Source organism: Glycine max, chromosome 19 (assembly GCF_000004515.6).
Source record: "Glycine max cultivar Williams 82 chromosome 19, Glycine_max_v4.0, whole genome shotgun sequence".
Lineage (NCBI taxonomy): Eukaryota > Viridiplantae > Streptophyta > Magnoliopsida > Fabales > Fabaceae > Glycine > Glycine max.
Genome location: NC_038255.2, coordinates 13374100 through 13384280, shown reverse-complemented (window position 1 = coordinate 13384280; position 10181 = coordinate 13374100).

Here is a 10181-nt window from a genome sequence, read left to right as displayed (position 1 = left end):
TTAAGCCACTTCAAATCATTTATGTTCCAACGCCTTAACGACCTCTCTTTTGTTTTTGTCAATTAAAATGAATCTTTCAAAAGCCTAAAACCAATTCAACACACAACTTTCTCACTGTAAAGAACTACGTAGGTCTGAATTCCTCGTTGCACCTGAGGATATGTAGAAGCAAGGGCAACACCCTTGTAAACCCCAAAAAATAAAGAAACATAAAAAGGGAAAATAAATAATATTGAAGTCACATTTTTTCACACTCGATTAAAGGTTGTCATCTCATGTGACGAGCGTGTGGGATGCTAAAACCTTTCCCCTGCGTAAACAACTCTCGAACCCTTATTTTCAAAATTCGCAGACCCCTTTTTGGTTTTTCTAACGTTTTCCTCGAATAAATGTTGGTGGCGACTCCCACGCGTTTTCCTTTTTGGAAAACGCACATTTTTTATTTCGCCACGCGTTTTCGAAGAAGGATTTCTTTTAAGTTGTTGCTCCATTCTTATACAAAGTTAGACTAGCTCATCTAGGTCCCTATATGGAAAGAGTTCAACCTTGTCCCTCAATTCCATATTAAGCCCACTAAGGAACCTAGCTATGCTTGTTCTTTCCTCCTCCCCAAGTCTAGCTCATAAAAGGAGTAGTTCCATTTGTTGTCTATATTCTTCAATACTCATACTCCCTTGTCTAAGCCTTTGGAGCTTGTCCATAAGGTCCCTTTCATAGTAGGAGGGAATGTGCCTCTTCCTAAGGGCACTCTTAAGATCATTCCAATACTCCACTTGAGGATCCCCATGAATCCCTTACACTATGAAGCCCTAAATACAAGGCCAAAAAATAATGAAACCTTAATCTAATATGTACAAAGATAAGTGGGCTCATACTTAGCCCATGGGCCCGAAATCTACCCTAAGGCTCATGAGAACCCTAGGGCCTTCTGTTGCATCTCTAGCCCAATCTTCTTGAAGTCTTCTATCCAATGCCCTTGGGGGTAGGATTGCATCAAAAGAGAGAGGGGGGCAGGGGAGCACAAAATTGAAGGAGAAAAAAAGGGAGATAAGTTGAACTTTGAAGTGTTTCTCACAAGTTTCTCATTCATCAAGGTTATGAAAAGTGTTACACTTGCTTCTATTTATAGCCTAGGTCACTAACTAAATGAAAGCTTCCTTGAGAAGCTAGAGTTTAGCTACCCACCCCCTCAATAGCTAAGCTCACCCCCATGCCAAAATACATGAAAATACAAAAAAGTCCTTACTACAAAGACTACTCATAGTGCCCTATGTCAGACCCTAATTTCGTCTGGGGACTATCATTCACTGATGTTTTGATTCTCGCTAGCCGAATTGCGGTGTTCGACACCAGTTACCACACAAAGCAAAGGATCACTATGTGTTTTGATCAAGAATACAAAAGGATACCAAGGAAAGGGGCAAAAGGGTCTTTTTCTTGATTTTGCTAGACCCCAGCTCACCCAGGCTAGCATCTGGCTGGCCTGGGCCATGGAATTACCTCCTGGCTAAGCAACCGGCTCACCTATTTTAGCTCCAGCTCACCTGGGCGAGCTCATTACTTCAGGGATAAGGTTCAGCTCGCTTGGGCGAGCCCCAACTCACCTGGGCAAGCTTAAACCGCCCCAAGGTGGCTATTTTCCTATAAATAGGCATGATGGGGAGTGTTTTAAAGGATTAGAAGGTTAGCATTCAGTAGTGGAGGAAAATGAGAGAATTAAGAGAGAAGAAGAAGAAAGAAGAGGAAACGAAGCTGAGGCGTTGCCAAATCACAAGTATGATCAATCCCTACATCGTTCCTTGTTTGGTGTTCTTCGTGCGACTATCGGTTAGTTTTGTTTTTAAGATTTGAATGTGATCTATGAACCCTTAGGGATCCCCCTTTGTTTTTTTATGCATATTCATTTGCTCCATCTATCATCGTTATTCTCATATTTTTTTGTTAAGTTTAATCCAAACCGATCACTAGTGTCGTAAAGCTATCTTTAGAGAGATTAAAAGTTAATGAGCAAAACCAACTCATAACTGAATTCCTCTACATCAAAAGTCACTTGAGATCATTCCAAGGTCAAACGCCTTAACAACCTTTTTTGTTTTGTCATTTAAAATGAATCCTTCGAAAGCATTAAACCAATTCAACACCCAAACCTTTCTCACTTTAGAAGAACTATGTAGGTCTGAATTCCTCATCGCACCTGAGGATACGTAGGACCAAGGGTTGTCCCCTTGTCGACCCCAAAAAGTAAAAATATAAAAAGGGAAAATAAATGATTTTGAAGTCATGTCGCGCACGCTAGATTAAAGCTGTCATCCCTTGTGACGGGAGTATAGGGTGCTAATACCTTCCCTATGCGTAAACAACTCCCAAACCTTTATTTTCAAAATTCGTAGACCTCTTTTTGGTTTTTCTAACATTTTCCTTGAATAAACATTGGTGGAGACTCCCACGCGTTTTCCTTTTTGGAAGGCGCATTCCTTGCTTTCACCCACACACTCGCCATATGGTAGGTTGCGACAGCTTAAAATACAAGGCTAAAACCCTATACTACTATAATGGCCAAAAAGAAGTAAAACCTATTCTAATATTTACAAAGAAGAGTGGACCCAACTGTTAGTCGATGAATACGACTAACTTTTGTGTATAAAACCTGTGTATATTGTATCAAACTTCTCCAATTTATAGTTGTTTTGTAATATTATAAGTACTTTTTGTTAAATATAGGTAATAGATAATTTATACTTTTGTTTTGTGTGTTTAATAATCAATTTCTCTCAATTTCAAGTTAATTAGGAAAATTGGCAAAAGTGTTGTTTTCACCTTTTCGCTAAGCCAATATGCTAGCTTAGCGAGCATTCGCTAAGCGCGACACTCAGTGGCTAAGTGCGAGGAAGAATTCAGAAGAAGATGAGCTGTCAAGTTTGCTAAGCGCACGGCTCCAGGTCATCAAGCGCACCGCTTCAGCTCATCCGCTAAGCGAGAGAAGCGCTCAAAGCCAAAAATCACTAACGTGCACTAAGCGGTCCATACGTGCGCTAAGCGCACGAGCACGAACGAGACCACCTATTTAAGCCTGAAATCAGATTTGCAAAGGGAGTTTGGAGTTTTTCTTGAAGAAGCCTCTGCATGCACGAGAATCTGGCCCTGGCTTGAAGCTTTTGCGTGTTTAGGAAGTTCTAGAGAGAGAAAGGTCCAAGTTCCAAAGAGTTATGACAGATTTTGCTATGTGAAGATCTATAGAGATCCGAGTTCGAAGCGGAAGCCGTTCTGAGAACTTGAGATGAGTTTGTGAGTGATTGTGAGATCCTAGAGGTGAAGGAGACATCCTCACCACTTGTGTTTTTGTAATCTTTCATCTTATTCTTCTGTTTGCTGTAAAGGAGGTTTCCAGACAATGGAAAGCTAAATCCTTTGTTGGATCTTCCCTATAGGTACCTGATGTAAATATATTTCTATCTATGTAATGATGTTTTATGTGTTCTCTGTGCTATCTGCTTTTCATTCCAGTGTGCTTTTACCTTGATCACGTAGATGCATGCTTTGTTAGGGTAATTCAACAGTGGGAAATGGTATGATTATAAAGTCCTTGGTAGTACAGGACTAAGTTGTTGTGCTATCACGAGGGATCGGGGCACAAGAACTTAGTTGTGTATGTGTGTCTTAATGTGGTCTTGGTTGAGTTTAGTCTTACAAGAGGGATCTGTGGACGAGGCTTGATCAGTAGAAGGCTAGGCTATCATGAGGAATTGGGGTCTAGTAGTCCAGGAGACAACATAGGAACGCATGGGCATTGTTAAATAGAGAACATCCTTTTTAGCACCAGGAACCTATGAGGAAGACCAATGCTTTCTCTACTTGTTTTTACACAATATTTCTCTTGTGTGATTTTCTTTCTTTTTTCCTAGATAGTTTAAATACCTGTCCATAATCATAGTTATATTTTCATACCAGATGCTTATTTATCGAAATAGTTTACCAAATAACACAAGTTCCCCAAGAGTTCGATACTCGGTTCTTACCGTTTTATACTACTTGTGCGATCCGATGCACTTGCCGGCCGCGAACACCAACCTTGGCCCATGGGCTCAGAAATTTACCTTGAGGTTCATGAGAACCCTAGAGCCTTCTTTAGCCACTCTAGCCCAATCCTCTTTGAGTCTTCTATCCAATACCTTTAGGGGGTAGGACTGCATCACCTAGCCTCGTATTTATAGAGTTGTAGTTGGGTTTAATTAAGGAGATAATCACAAGAAATTACAGCCAAATAATATCTTTAATTAATTCAAGTAAGGTATAGGTTGTTCAAGCCAGCTCAAACAAAGGAGAAGATGAAATTTTACAGAAGATATCTCACTTAAGCGAAGAACGTGCAAGACAATGCGTCCAGAAATTGAATTAATTCCAAAACAAAGATAATTATGGAGATATAGCTCGAAGATAAATGAAGAAAATCACTTGGAAGATAATTGCAACAATTAAAATAAATTATATCAGCTGAAGAGATAATTTCCTTGTATAGGCTATATTATTTTGTAAATTAAGGAGATCATTTACCTCTATTAAATACTTCTATGATTCTATAAATAGAGAGACATAAGCAGCGGCAAAAAACACACCCCTACAAACCACCCATCACTAAAAAACCCTTTTATATTCTCTCTTCTTGTATTTCATGAGTGGCTCGTTTCCTTCTTAGCTAGGAGAGGAAAAGATTGAACCCTATTTGATATAATTTTCTCACATTAGTATATTGTTTGAGTTCAATATTCGCCTTCTATACTTAATGCTTTGTGAGCCTGCGCACCTCATAGATGATTCCAGGAATTGACATGCACTTTGGTGAGTCTCGTTGAAAGCTAAACTGAACCGGATACTTAATTGGGGTTATCTCTAGGGATAGAATAGTCAAGGTTAAGCCTCGCTAATTCCCAACCGATAATGTTGATTGCTTGTGTTGGTTTGCCAAGTGATTGAGAATCAAGGCGAGTGATTTAGGGTCTATCACCTAAGGGATTAGGGATAGAATATGTAACGCCCTAAAATTTTGATAATTGAAAATGGATGTTTGATGTTTTTCTTGTGTTATTTGATTACTTGATTAATTTGGATAAGTTAAGGTATTGAGTGAATTAGCCATGTGCGATATGCTTGATGTGGATGTTGAGTTATGTGGACTTTTATTGACTTAGGTTGAAATTATGAGATTTCAAGTTTTACTTAAACCTGTTACACCTTTTGATACCATAGTTGGGGTCAGGGAACCCAATTATGGGGATGTATGTTTGTCCCTGTGCATGTTGGTTTTCAAGAAAAAACTGTATTTTTAACTAATGGGATGTGATATATTTGTTATTGATGTGCATGCTAGTTTTCAAGAAAAACTATGATTTTAATTTAATGGGATGTGGTAGGTTTGTTATTGATGATTGAAATTGTCAATGATGTTGTTGTTGTATTGATTGGAATTTTTGGGAAAAGTCTTAATTATAGAGCAGACTCTGCCTAAAATTTTATATTTTTTCTTCTGTTTATTTCTTTATTAAATTTTAAATAGCATAAGACTTTGTTTTGAATACTATAGTTTTCCTCTTTAATTTAGAATTTTCCTTTAAAATATAAGTCTCATGAAATTATAGATTGTTGTTGTATGAGGTTTATGTTGCCTGAAGACCTGGGGAATGTGAATCCCGGGCATGAATTTATATGTATGTATGTGGAGTGTGATTGCTTGTGATGTTGATGATGAAGTTGAGATGAGATAATGTTGATGTTGATGATGTTATTGTGATGATGTATGTTGTGTATGTACATGGGGGGTGTGGTGACCATGTTGGATATCCCTAGAGGGGGAAATAGTGTTTTAAAGAGTTTTAAGCATTCCTGGAGAGAGAAGGGGATGGCTTAGAATCTTTAATTATCCATGGTCAGTGCATTGATGATGCTCATGTTTCATACTTCATATTGCATGGAAATAGTACAAACTTTGTCAGTAAGTGCTCGTAGTTTTTCATGAGGAAAAATACTTGTATTTGGGGGCATCTCACTCGGTTTGGAACTTCCTTGAGACTTAGGTTGATCACCATGGGGGGGGGGGGGGAGTTGCCTGTTCACGACAGGGTGACCTCGACCGACACTTGTAGCCTAGTTTTCCTAAGTGAGAGTGTCATTTAGACACGCTTAGGCTATTTCTAGATAAATGGTACCACATTGGATTTTAGAGTTGAGTTAGGTACATGCATCATTCTAAGCATATATGATTTGAATTATGGAAAAGTTGATGACTAGTTTGTTAAGTGTACGTTAAACCAAAGGGTTATTAAGAATGATTGTGGTCATTGTTATTGTTTTCTTGTTAATCATTGTCTTTTGGTGTTTGTTGATCTTTTATAATAAACTCACCTTTTCAATTTTTGTACCGTGTGATTGGTGCCTGTGATGAACTCGAACTTTCGTTCGTGGGAGCAGATGAGCAGCGATAGGTGACTTGGAGGGAAGTCTTTTGTTGGAGCCGCTAAGTCGACGTGATAACGTTGGAATTTATTTTGGGGGAGAGTTGTGTTTTGTTCTGAACACTTCTTTCGTTGGTTCCTTGAATCTTTTTGATTGGGCATGTAAGTCTCAAGTTTAGATATATGTAAAAAAAAAAACTGAATTATGTTCTGACATTTGAAATATGTGTAGTGGTGTATAATATATATATATATATATATATATATATATATATATATATATATATAAGTATGTATTTGTTCACATGTTTGTGAGTTGTTTGATGAATGTACATCGCGAAAAATTTACCATCATTTTCACAATCAAATTAATAGAGCTTTCACTTAAAAATTGAAATGTCACATTTTATAGTAAGTGATATCGTAGCAACGAGGCAGGTCGTTACAGAATACATTAGTAAATTGGGGATGAACGATATAATGATGTAGAAGTGTGAGAAATTGCATCAAAAAAGGGGATTCTGAGTACAATCATAGTATCTCAACATTTTGTTTCCGTTTACAATTATTATCTTATCAACAAGTAACTTCTTGCCTTTTTCTTTTAATTTATGTTATTGAATTTTCAGCTCATTAACCTCTCTAGAAAAATATATCTTTATTTTTTGTTTTGATTTTTATTTTATTTTCAGGTAGTTTAAAATATTAAAACACAAAAATATCTTTATCCGAAAGGTTTTAATTTGAATATTCATCTTTGTACTATTCATGTGGTTGACTTGAGCTTCAGTTTAGTAGTAGCCGAGATAAATCCTAACGTAATTAAAATGTTAACAAGTTTTTGACACCATTTTTGGGGAATAGTTATTTGAAACTCAAATTAAAATCTTTTAGATTTTATTTTATAATATATTTTAGGGAATTATATTCGTAGATTAGGTAGTTATCTTTAAATTTTTTAGGAAATTATTATCACTATTATCTTTCTATATTTTATCTTTTAGGTGGTTATTTATATTATCTTTTGTCTTTATCTTATTAGATTTGATTGATTTATCCTTTCAATTTATCTTTTTAAATTTTCAGCATTTGATTTTATTTCCCTTTCAACTTAAAAATCACGATATATACATTTAGATAAAGATATAAATTATTTTTCTTATTAGATCATAGATTTATATTTCGAATTTATCTTTTAGAATTTTAGAATTTAGTTTTTCTTACTTTTATTTTCCCTTTTATTAATAAATTTTGAAAAAAAAGAAAATTTTCCGTTTTTATTTTATCTTAAATTTTCAGCATTAAATTTTAGTTTCCCTTTTTGATAAAATTTTCAAAAATAAATAATTATTTATTTCAGTTATTAATATACATTTATCTTTTTAGATTTATTTTCCTATTTTTATTTGTTTATTTTCAGCAAAAGTTTTTTCTTCCCATTTTAAATATTCACACTCTCAGAAAATATATCTATAACCTCACCTATTGATTTTTGAAATAAATTGTCTATTTTTAATAGTTTAATATTATCTCTTATCTCTTAAACTTTATTTTTCTAAAAATATTTCTGCTTACTCGTTTTAATTAGGAAAAAAAATTTAATTGAAATTTTTTAACCTAAATACTTTATTCTTTATATAAATTTTCTATTTAGTTATTAACACCACTTACCCCTTCTTTAGAGAGAAAATAATAAATATTTATTTCAATAGTATTGCACATAATAATAAAAATGACAAAAGACAAAATCATGGACAAATTAGAAGCCCGCCAAGACATAAATATAAATGAACCTATTCGTCCACCGGACGCAGGAGAGCATCAAGTAAATCTTTCTAGCAGGATCATTAATACTCTCCATAACCCTCAATTTACAGGATCCAACATTGAAGAACTGCATACCCACCTTACGTGATTCCAACAAATATGCACATTAGTAAGAATACCTAAAATCAGAGACAATCACATCAAGATGCTACTTTATCCCTTTTCATTAGGGGGAAGTTCACTTGAATGGCTCAATTCTTAACCACACCATAGTATAACCACATGGGAACAAATCAAAGATGATTTCTTCAAACAATTCTTTTCGAAATAATAAATTGAAGCTATCAAGGAAAGGATAACTAGCATCTGACAAATGGCATCTTAGTCTCTCTTCGATGCATGGGAGAGGTATAAAGCTTTACTTAGAAGCTTTCCTTGCCACGGTTACTCCGATTACACCCAAATCTCCATGTTTAAAAAAGGAAAAACTAATGAATATAGAAGAATGATAAACGCTTCAACAGGAAGATACTATGTCAATGGAACCACGACCAAAGTCAAGAAAATTATAGAATTAGCAATGATAAGTGTCATATTTTAGTTATTTTTGGGATAAGAATGATAACACTTATCTTTTGATTTTCATAGTTTTCTTGTAAACTTGCCTTAATTCTAGTTGTTTTATATATTGCACATTTATAAATGTTTTTGTTTGAATATGGAGAATTCATCCATGCCTCTCTTATGTTTTGATGGTTATTTGTTGGAACCAGACATAGAGCCAAGATGAAGAGTGTTGAGGGGTCATTATGAAAAGGTGAAGTCCTCTGTTACTAGCTTAGGCTAATCATAGCTCGCCTGGGAGATCCTAGCTACACACACCCCCTATAATAGCTAAGCTCACCCCCATGACAAAATACATGAAAATACAAAAAATTCCCTACTATAAAGACTAATCAAAATGCCTCGAAATACAAGGCTAAAACCTTATACTACTAGAATGGCCAAAATACAAGGCCCAAACGAATGAAAAACCTATTCTAATATTTACAAAGATAAACGGGCTCATGCTTAGCCCATGGGCTCGAAATCTACCCTAAGGCTCATGAGAACCCTAGGGCCTTCCCTTGGATCTCTGGCCCAATCTACTTGGAGTCTTCTATCCAATGCCCTTGCGGGTTAGGATTGCATCAAAAAATAAGGAGCTTAGGGGAAGTAACAATGGCGTCATCGACGACTATCACAAGTGGTTGAAGTCTAGAACAGAAGGGATAACTTGGCTCCCAAAGCTAAAAAGTCTAAGTGGGAAAGAGGCTGAAATTCTTGAGGAAAGTTAAGAAGTGCAAGCTTTGAAAGCAAAGCTCAAAAAGACAAGAGTGGTGAAAGAGAAGCTGAAGACGACATTCACTAGGGTCAGGAAAGAGTGTGATGAGCTAAAAGATATCAACATGACCATGGTTGAAGCGTTAGAGTGGGAAACAAAAAGGGCCCGAAAGGAAGAATGGAGCAAGAAAAAGTTTCGAGGGGCTTTGTGGGGCAGCAGTAACCAGTTCAAGCTTAGAAAGGCCGAGAGGGACGAATCATGGATGGAAAGCATGGTGTTAGAGGATAAGTTAAAGGCTTGTCAGAGGCCGAAGAGAAGTTTGACGGAATAGTTGAGAAAAATAGAAGAGAATATGTTGATAATCATTGATCAATATAAGGAGAAGGTGAGCTTGGTTGCTAGTCATGCACAAATGCTGGAAGACGAACAAGTAAAGATATCGACTCTGCAGATGGAAAGGGAATCGAGAGAGAGGGTGATAGAGTTATTGCATGGGGAAGCCATGAAATGGATGAATAGATTCGATCTCAGTCTGAATAAGAGTCATGAGCTTCCAAGGTTGTTAGCCAGAGCCAAGGCAGTGGCTGACACGTACTCGGCTCCCGACGAAGTTCACGGTCTTTTCGATTACTGTTAACACATGG